The sequence below is a fragment of the Humulus lupulus genome, chromosome 3 (assembly GCF_963169125.1).
Source record: "Humulus lupulus chromosome 3, drHumLupu1.1, whole genome shotgun sequence".
NCBI classification, from domain to species: domain Eukaryota; kingdom Viridiplantae; phylum Streptophyta; class Magnoliopsida; order Rosales; family Cannabaceae; genus Humulus; species Humulus lupulus.
The window spans coordinates 272416377-272427162 of NC_084795.1; the positions used below are offsets into that span (position 1 = coordinate 272416377).

General features: G+C 40.3%; 1 non-coding gene across 1 annotated transcript; it reads left to right on the forward strand.

Moving 5' to 3' along the window:
* Positions 1 to 6605: 6605 nt before the first annotated feature.
* Positions 6606 to 6712, forward strand: LOC133827967 (small nucleolar RNA R71). The gene has a single exon (XR_009890615.1). It is a non-coding gene; the product is annotated as a small nucleolar RNA R71 (small nucleolar RNA).
* Positions 6713 to 10786: the final 4074 nt, after the last annotated feature.

Below are 10786 nucleotides of genomic sequence, written 5' to 3' on the forward strand. Positions count from 1 at the left end.
AAAGAAATGAGCACTCATCGTATGGATATATATTTATGACAAATTTTTAAATAATCATTGAAACCAATATAGGAAATAAATTATTTGGACAACCACCATAAAGAGTACAACAAACTAGTTTTTCGAGAATTCTAAGTTAAATAGACAATCTTTACATTTATTCTAAGAGCCATAACATAAAACATGAAATTTATAAACACACATTTTTTTTGTCTTGGACACAAGAGACAACATAATTTAAAATGATAGAACTATTGCTCTTGTGTCTTTCTTTTTTTCTATTCTTTTCTTTTTTTTCTTTTCTTTTTTCATCTTTTTTTCATGAAGAACATAATGAAAAGGCTCTCTAATAAGATTTGTCTCTAGAAAATATTATCCCTAAAACATCATCCATTCATACCACAATACCTTGTCCATATAATTATAACCATTTTTAAGAATCAATGAAAATTCAAAAGTTGTTTTCTTAAGTCTCACATCTCACAGAAAAGAATGAATTCTTGAACATGGCAAATTTCTAAGCAAATATGTGCTAACAACCATCTTACCACAATGTTTGACATGTGCATTAGGTAACCCTAGAGGAACTTTTCATAATAAAGATAACAAAAATTGACTCAAAAGAAATATTTTGCAAGAATAAATAAGTAATTTTTAAAAAATTTGACCTTGAAAATATTAATATGACAAAAATCAACATGAACATGCATGAATATGCTCACCACCCCCAACCAAAATCAGATAGTGTCCTCAATGTCTCAAAATATAACAAATGTAAAAGAGCAGGGAAAGAGAACACCTAGATAGCGAGCTTCGAGTGATAGAGTGAATATTGCTTCTCTAAAACATGAAAAACTGAAAACACAAAATGATAACAAATAAAATAAAATGACAAAAGGGAAATAAATAGAAAACAAACCTATGTACAAACAATTTGGAACACTACTCAGACTTGGTAAACCGGTTCCACGAGAGTGACTTCTTCAGGCTGGGTCACCTTCTCGATGTAGTGTTTCAGTCTCTAGTCATTTACTTTGAATACTCTCCCATCGGTTGGGTCTGTGACCTCAACAACATCATTGGGAAAGAAGGTTTTCACAACATATGGCCCAGTCCACCTCGATCTCAGCTTTCCAAGGTGGAGATGCAAATGAGAGTCATAAAGATGCACTCGTTGGTTTGGCTCAAATTCTTTTCGTAGGATCCGCTTGTCATGAGCCACTTTCACTTTAGCCTTGTAGATCCTAGAGTTGTCATAAGCATCGTTCCTTAACTCCTCAATTTCTGACAACTGAAGCTTACAATTGAGTCCTGCCGCCTTAAGATCAAAATTCAGGCTTTTAACTGCCCAATAAGCTTTGTGTTCTAGTTCAATAGGAAGGTGGTAGGCATTGCCATAGACTAGCCTGTAAGGAGACATACCAAGCTGAGTTTTGTAAGCAGTACGGTATGCCCAGAGAACATCGAGAATTCATGAGGACCAATCTTTGCGGTCAGGATTAACTGTCTTTTCTAAGATTTGCTTAATTTCTCGGTTGGCTAACTCAGCTTGGCCATTTTTTTGTGGGTGATAAGGCAATGCAACCTTATGAATTACACCATACTTTTGTATTAAGGTCTCGAAAGAATAGTTGCAAAAATGGGTGCCTTGATCACTTATGATAACTTGTGGTGTGTCAAACCTAGATAACACTTTTTCCTTTAAGAATTTTACAACAGTTGTGTTATCATTATTTCGACAAGGAACAACTTCCACCCATTTTGAGACAGTCTATGGCAAGGAGAATGTAAAGGTAGCCAGAAGAAGGTGGAAATGGTCCCATAAAATCTATCCCCCAACAATTGAATATTTCTATTATAAGAATTTGGTTTAATGCCATCATGTGTCGCTGGGACATAGCACCTAATTTCTGACACCTTTCACATGATCTACAGAAATTGTTAGTATCTTTGAACAAAGTGGGCCAATAAAGACCACGCTGTAAGATTTTTGCAATAGTCTGTTTCATAGAAAAATGACCACCACAAGCTTCATTATGGCAAAAGTTCAAGACACTAAAAATTTCATCATCTAGAATGCAACGTCTCATAATTTGGTCGAGGCAAAACTTAAAAAGATATGGATCATCCCAATAGAAGTTACGAACCTCGACCAAAAATTTATGTTTATCTTGTGCACTCCACACAGTTGGAAGTTCGCTAATCACTAAGTAATTAACGATATGAGTGTACCATGACAACTTAGTGACTGCGAAGAGATGTTCATCAGGGAAGTCATCTCAAATGGCTGGGCTATCAACGGAATCAGAAAATTCAAGACGAGATAAGTGGCCTGCCACCACCTTTTCAACTATTTTCTTATCATTTATGGTTAGATCAAATTCATGTAACAGAAGGATCCACCTAATTAAAATAACCTTATCATCCTTTTAGGAAATGAGGTATTTTAAGGCGGAATGGTCGGTAAAGACTGTGATAGGTGAACCAATAAGATAGGAACGAAACTTGTCAAGTGCGAATACTACAGCAAGTAACTCTTTTTCAGTAGTAGAATAGCTCATCTGAGCAATGTTAAGACATCTACTTGCATAATAAACAATGAAGGGCTTCCCTTCCCTTCTTTGACCTAAGACGACCCCTATAGCATAATTGATAGCATCACACATGACTTCGAATGGTAAGTTCCAATCTGATGGCTGAATGATAGGGGCGGAAGTGAGTTTTACAACGAGCATTCGAAAAGATTCCTCACACTCAAGTGTCCAATTGAACACGACATCTTTTTCTAGGAGGTTTGACAAAGGGCGAGCAATTTTCGAGAAATTTTGGATGAACCTCTTATAGAATCCTACATACCCAAGAAAAGATCGAATGTCCTTAATAGTCTTGGGGGTGGGCAGCTTTGATATGAGTTCAATCTTTGATTGTTCAATTGCAATTCCTTGCTCTGACACGACATGGCCCAAGACTATGCCAGATGGCACCATGAAATATCACTTTTCCCAGTTGAGTACTAAGCCTTTCTCTTTGCATCGTTTATGCACGAACTCTAAATTGAGAAGGCTTGATTCAAAGGAATCTCTAAAGACTATTAAATCATCTATGAATACTTCCATACATTTCTAATCATATCACTAAATATGCTCATCATGCAGTGCTGGAAAGTGGCTGGAGCATTGCACAAGCCGAATGGAATACACCGGAAGGCAAAAGTACCAAAAGGACAAGTGAATGTGGTTTTATCCTGATCTTCTAATACAACCTCGATTTGGTAATACCCTGAATAACCATCGAGAAAACTATAGAAAGGATGACCCGCCGCACGTTCCAATATTTTATCGATGAATGGAAGTGGAAAATGGTCATTTCGGGTGGCTGCATTTAATTTTCTATAATCTATGCACATGTGCCACCCAATTGTGACCTTGGTAAGCATGAGTTCCTTTTTTTCATTTTGTACCACTGTTACTCCTGATTTCTTGGGAACAACCTGAGTTAGGCTAACCCATTTACTGTCAGCAACATGATAGATCATTCCAGAATCAAAAAGTTTCAAGACTTCAGTCTTAACTACTTCCTTCATCATGGGGTTTAATCTTCTTTGAGGTTCACGACGTGGTATAGCCCCGTATTCCAATTGAATGTGATGGGAGAAAATCAAAGGACTAATACCTTTGATGTCAACTATCATCCATCCTAATGCATTTATTTGTTCTTGCAACACATTGATGAGTTGGTGCTCTTGTGTGGCGTTGATCTTTGAAGATATTATGACAGGTGTTTACCAAGATTTTTGGAAACTATAATAATAAAGGATAAGAGAGATTAAGAGAAAGGGTTTAGAGGTTATAAGCAAGATTTTTACGTGGCTGAGGCGTTAACGAGCCTTAGTCCACGAGGCAGTTGTATTAGAACTTAGAGAGTCTACAACAATGGAGTTTTCTCTTAGTTTTAGCAGAGTAACAGTGTGCATGCTAAAGAGAGATCCTTTCTCCAGTGCTCTGTTACATGTATTTATAGGTTCACAGGAGCACTAGACATGGGCCGGGCTGACCCTGGCCCAATAAAGGTATAAATATTTCTGGCTTCTCTATCGGAAGCCCAATACAGAAGAAATAAAACATCAAAGAAAAATGCTAACTCGAGCCCATTGGGCCAGCCCAAACCGTAACTATCATCCGAAAAATTGGGGCTTTTGGTCTGGGCATCTCGAGTTACGAGACAGATTCAGGGGACAAGATTGATCAGTGGCGGCACAGGTCTGAACCAGCGGCGTACAATCTCGAGGTGGCCTTTTCCGTAGGTAAAACATGGGGACAACTCCCACGCTTCATAAGGCGGAGTCAGGGTCCTGGATGCTTTACCCTGCCAACCTTGGGGACTCGACCCGGGTCCGTTTACCTCCGTCCCTCTTCGTTTACCATAAGCCCGGATCATCCACCAAGAGCCCAGATCGTTTACCAGGCTTCGGGACCGTTCGTACCGATCCCGACTATTATCCCCAACCAGTTGAACCGTCTTCCGAATGACCATCCCGGACAATACTTCCCGGACGCCTTCCGAGCCTTGCCCAAAATTGGGCTGTCGATATCCATCCTGCTCCTTGCCAAACGGGCCCGGATTGGGCCCAACCTCAATTGGGCAGTTAGTGGGCCTGGAACGCTGTCCCGAGCCCACGGCAGGAAACGGGGATAACAACAGGAAAAGCGATATAAGCTGCCAAGAAAACATGCTTAAGGCCCTCAAGAAGTTGGGCCAACTTTGGTTGAGGAGCTTCTTCAATGGAGAGTTTTGGTGTTTCTCAATGTTGAGGGAGTTCCTCAAAGATTAGATTCCAAAACATGGTTCTTCTTGCCTGTGAGTGTTTGATGACTTCAAGGTTGATTTCAAACTCATCGGGCTCAAAAATTTCAAAAATTTGGAAGAGGTGATTAAAATGATTAGAAGTGTATTTCGATTCGACCTCTTCCAAAATAAGTGTATCAATCAGATATGATTGGAAACATTCATCATTATCAGGTGGTTGTTTTCCAATGTGGAAAACATTCACTTTTATAGTCATGTTCCTGAAAGAGATTTTCATGAGACCATTCCTACATTTAATGAGTGCATTTGTTGTTGCAAGGAAAGGTCTACTGAGAATGATGGGAATTTTGGACTCTATACTCACTTTAGATTGAGTGTCCAATATGATAAAATCAACGGGGTAATAGAATTTTTCAATTTGAATCAGAACATCTTCAACTATTCCCTGAGGTTTCTTGACTGATCGATTAGCCAACTGTAGCACCACAGATGTGGGCTTGAGTTCTCCTAGACCTAATTTCAAGTATATTGAATATGGCATGAGATTTACACTTGCTCCTAAGAAAGGCTTGGCCAAATTCATGTTCCCCAACTTGAGATGAGATATTGGGACAACCAGGATCTTTATACTTAGGCGGTGTCTTGTAGTCAATTACTGCGCTAGCTTGTTCTGCCAAGAATGCAGTTTTCTTGACATGGTGCTTTCTTTTAACGGTGCACAAATCCTTGATAACTTTGGCATAAGGCGGCATGCAACAATGGCAAGTTGATCTTCACTTGTGTTAAAAGGTCTAGGATTTCACCATGATTTTCCAACACCTTTTCAGTGGATTTCAAAGCTTGAGGAAAGGGTGCCTTTACTGGAATACTTATTGGCACATCATCATTTGGAGCGAGCATTGACGTACTCATTTTCTTAGTTAACGATGAAACCGTACTTTGATCACTTCGAGTAGTGATGGCATTAACCTCTTTAAGATTTATATCTGTAGAGGAGGAGGTTTGTGTCATGTGTTGCCCTTTTTGATGGATTAGAGGTTGATCAGGAAGTCTACCACGCTCTTGAATTTCCAAAGTAGTGTTTAACTTTGTCATTTGGCTTTTTATGTCTTTCATTTCCTCCACCATTTGTGTGAATTAAGATTTAAGCTCTTGAGTTGAGGTTATTTGTGTTTGTGCAACCATTTGCAAGGTATTCTCAAGAGAATGACTTGACTGCATGTTATTTTGAGGAACAATGTACGCTTTTGGCGGTTGTTGCTGCTCAGGCCTCCATTGGCTTCCAAATGCTTGGTTTGAGTCCTTCCAGCTGAAATTTGGATGGTTGCACCAACCAGGATTGTAAGTGTTTGAGAAAGGGTTATAAGGCTTCTTGTAATCGAGTAAAGCATTTCATTGTTCCTCATTTCCTCTTCTTAACTCACCAAGAGCAGGGCACTCTTGCGGTTGATGTTCTGTCCCTCCACAGATGAAGCATGGATCGCATGTCTCTACTTTTGCGACCATGTGGATTCCTCTACCTTCTTGAGTTTTGAAAGCCTCGAATTATTGTCTCAATGATTCAATTTGGATTTTTGACGTTGTCATCTTCCCTCAATTAGTAGATTTCGATTGATCGTGGCTTGTCCATAGGACTCGGTCCATTCCATGTGTAGGATTTTTCAACAAGATCATCGAGGTACTCGAAAGCTTCATTGGGATCTTTTTGAAGGAATTTTCCATTGCACATCATTTGTACAAATTGTCTTTGTCTGGTTGTGAGACTGTCGTAGAAATAGCTGATCAGACGCCAACTTTTGTATCCATGATGTGGGCATTGATTTATCAAATCTCTAAACCTCTCCCAGACCTAATGAAAAGTTTCATGGTCTTTCTAGATGAAGGTATAGATTTGCATCTTAAGGTTGCTAGTCTTATGGGGCGGAAAATATTTGGCGAAGAATGCTTTTGTCATTTCGTCCCATGTTCCAATAGATCTAGGCCTTAAGGAATACAACCAGCTTTTTGCTTTGTCTTTGAGAGAGAAAGGAAAAAATTTCAATCTCACAATGTTGGTGACATCAGATCGGTTGTTGAATGTAGCCATCACCTCTTCGAATTCCCGTATATGCATGTACAGAGTCTCATTTTCCAACCCATAGAAAGTTGGTTAGAGGTTAATCATGCCGAGTTTGAAAGCAAAATTTGGCATATTGTTGGGATACATTATGCATGAAGGTGTGATTGTACGCGTAGGATGTAAATAATCATGTAGCGTTCCTGGTTGGACTTCATCTTGATGAGCCATCATGGGTGGTTCAAGAAGTCTCAGCGAATTGGGTGAATTTGAACGAATGGAAGAAGACAATGAGTTAGGAGAGTTCTCTAAGGCTTCTACTTGTTGTCTCACGAATCTCCTTATTGCGTCTCTTTTTCTTGGCATAAATTTTATTTTTTTATATATTTTTATTGTAAGTATTATAAGCGTAAATGTGTAATAGCGTAATAAGTATACACCAAAAATGTTCTCAGACCAATTGGGAAAGCTGCCAAGGTACCACTTTAAGCCCAAGAGCTTTTCTAGAACTCCTCGAGGTTCTTACAAAAGGTTGGAGGGTAACGCTAACACAGACCTTATTTAAGAACCAATTTTTCTAAGACAGAACAAGTTTGGTTTTAACTGATTTCCAAAATTACACAAATGTTCTCAATACTTTGTTTTTTCATGCTTTAAAATTTTATGATTCAAAGTTTTATGCTTTCTTTTTTTTCGGAAAAAAAGCCTAAATCTAGAAAATAAAAGTCTAAACCTAAAAGTAAGAGAAAATAAATAAATAAAATAATGACAAAAATGAATAAATAAAAATAAACTAAAAATGAAAATTAGTGAGAAAAAAATTAAAAGAGAACTAAAAAAATTATACTTTTTTTTTACAAAAAACAAATAAAAATCAATTCACTATGCAAACCTTTAATTGTAAAATTACTTCCCCGACTACGGTGCCAAAAATTGATATTGCCCAATAATTCACCTTGCGATCGCAGTAGTAAACGGGCTATGTCATATCTATAGAGAGGTAAAATACAAGTAAAAAGAAAGATTAGTAAATTAGAAATAAGAAACTTTGAAATAATGTAACTTTGAAAAAGAATAATTGTTAAACACTATGTTATCCCCAAAAATTGGAGTCCGATGACGTGGCAATCAGAAGTGACAAGTGGCAATGCATGGTCAATGAATGGCACATTAATAGTCAATAAATGTGTTGGATCTTCGGAGTTGTGATAAAGTGATCTGACTGATCTGATAGAATTTCTGTCCGACCGGTGAAGATTTTTGACTGACCAGTCAAGTGTCATGCTAGACCAGAGAAGTGTCATGACCGACCAGTCAGGTGCCTGTCCGCCCAGTCAAGTGCTTGTCCGCCCAGTTAGGTGCTTGTCCGCTCAGTCAAGTGCTTGTCCGCCCAGTCATGTGCTTGTCCGACCAGTCAGGTGCTTGTCCGCCCAATCAGGTGCTTGTCCGCCCAGTCAGGAGCTTGTCTGCCCAGCTATGTGCTTGTCCGACCAGCCCAAGTGTTTGGCCGACCAGACATGTGTTGGCCGACCAGTCAAGTGTTTGGCCAACCAGTGGAGTGCTTTGGCCCTTTAGTTTTCCTCCTGGGTGTGGTGTGGACCGACTAAACAGAGCAGGGCTACGCAAAAGATCCCAATAACGGCATCAACAAGAATCGGTCATACCTACGCGGGAATCTCTCAGATATCCCAGAATAATAGCCATATTGTTGTCATATTAGATTTATTTATATTTTATTAATTAAAGTCTGTTGGAAGAACCAAAGACCCGGTAAAAGGGAGATATTTATGTACGATCCATGAGCCTATGAATAAAGGGCTCATGAAATCATTTAAGGGGATCTGATCTTTTGAGACGGAGAAAACTCTCTTGTTTTGAGATTTTGGGGACTGTTACTTGGGGCATTCTTGGGACATTTTCTGAGAGGTTAGAGAGATAAAGCTTGTATTCTCTAGAGAGAGAAACTCTATATTTTTTTACCTGCACTTAAGAAACTCAGTTGGCTCAAGTTCATCTGATCTTAAGTGTAAGCCAAATATATCACAACTCCAAGTGGACTAGGCTATTACCAACAAATTGGGGCTGAACCACTATAAAATTATTCATGTCGTATTTTTCTCTTGAAGATTCATTGTAGTTTTGACATCTACTCGTCGTTGGCTAAAAACGCGGTCAACATTTTGGTGCTTTCATTGAGAGCCTGAAGAGAAGAAACACATGACTATCGTACCAAGATGGTGCCCAAGAATACCAGTGTGGCATCCAAAAAGTCAGGCACGTCAAAGGAGCCTGCTAGATCAGAAGAGCCTGGACCGCAAAACCCAGAGACTGAGCCCCGGGTGTTTCTCGAGGAGACCACTCCAGAAGTTGAACAACTGCAGGAAGTAATAGGCGCTTTCCAAGAGGAGATGATGCAATTCAATGCTCGACAGAAGTCTTTCGCTGAAGAGATGGCCAAGCAGAGAACTGTGTTAGAGCAGCAAAGACACGATATGGAGGCCAAAAGCGAAGAGCTCAAACAGCGACAGGAGGAAGTCGACCGGAGACATCGTGAAGCAGCACTTGCTCTAGAAGCGGCTACCCAATTGGCCCAAGCCAATGCTCAAGCCGCGGCACAAGCAGCCACCCAAGGAGCAAGAAATAATAATGTTGGTCGGAGGACCACTGACAGAGCCAATTCTCGGGGACCAGACAGAAGCAGGAGTAACCCCCCTGGTCGAGAAGATGATGGGGACCGATCTAGAACTGCCTCGATGCAAAGGAGCACTCTAGAACCCCCTCCAGGAGTCACCAATCAGAAACTTCTAGATCAGGGAGTCACCGATCAGGCAGTAAAAAGACTCCACCCAGGCAGGATCAGACCAAGACTCCTCGAGATAAGAGGACTTCCCAATTCAAAGATGGGCATGGTCTTGATGAGGCTGATAGTCATCACACCGACCAGTCAAAGGAAAAGGAGGGCAACGACCAACAAGGAGGAAAAGACTGCCCGGGACGTACCGAAAAGCCTCCACTGCACCTCGGCCAGCAGCGTAGTAGAAGAGAGCAAGTCCCGCGTAGTAAGCCCTCTGAAAAATCGAAGAGTACAGTGTTCGATCGGGAAGGAGAGCATGCTTCCAGGAAGGATCTGAGGGACGTTATCACTAACAAGAGAAGGACTGTCCCGGTCGAAGGGCAAAATCTGAACCACACTGCCAGTCAAGTAGAAATACTTGACGACAGTGCACCAGATGGTAATGCCTAACTAGGCGGTCAAGACCTTGGAACTTCATCAGTTGCACCAGCCATCCAAGCCCAGCTTGACGTGCCAACGGCTACAGTGCAAGGTTTGTCAAAACGACCTTCCAGGATTGATGCGATAGACCACCGAAGTGGCAGCCCATTTTGTGCCTGGTTAGAGCAGCCCAGCCGTCGGCAAAATATAAAGCATCAGTTCTGCCAGTATATACAAAAAATGTAGATCCCATCAAACATGTTGGGAAGTTCAAGGACCAAATGGAATTGCTCGGAGTAAGTGACGATTATCGGTGTAGATTTTTCCCGACTACATTGTCAGATACTACCCAAGAATGGTATTGGAAGTTTAAGCCGAACTCCATTACCTCTTAGGAAGCATTCAGGAAGGAGTTTTGTAGACAATTCAACTCTGCCCGGACTCCACCAATTTATGCCAACCACTTGGCAGATATCAAACAAGGAAAAGATGAGTCTTTAAAGAATTATATACAGAGATTCATGAGAGAAGCCAATAGAGAAACTGCTGTAGGAGACGAGGGGAAGATGGTTGCCATATCCGTTGGGATAACTTATTGGAGCCCTTTGTGGGATAGTATACACAGAAATCCAATTTCAACACTTCAACAATTTCTTGACTGAACAAACAAGTATATGAAATTGGATGATGCAATCGAGAAAGAGGAGAAT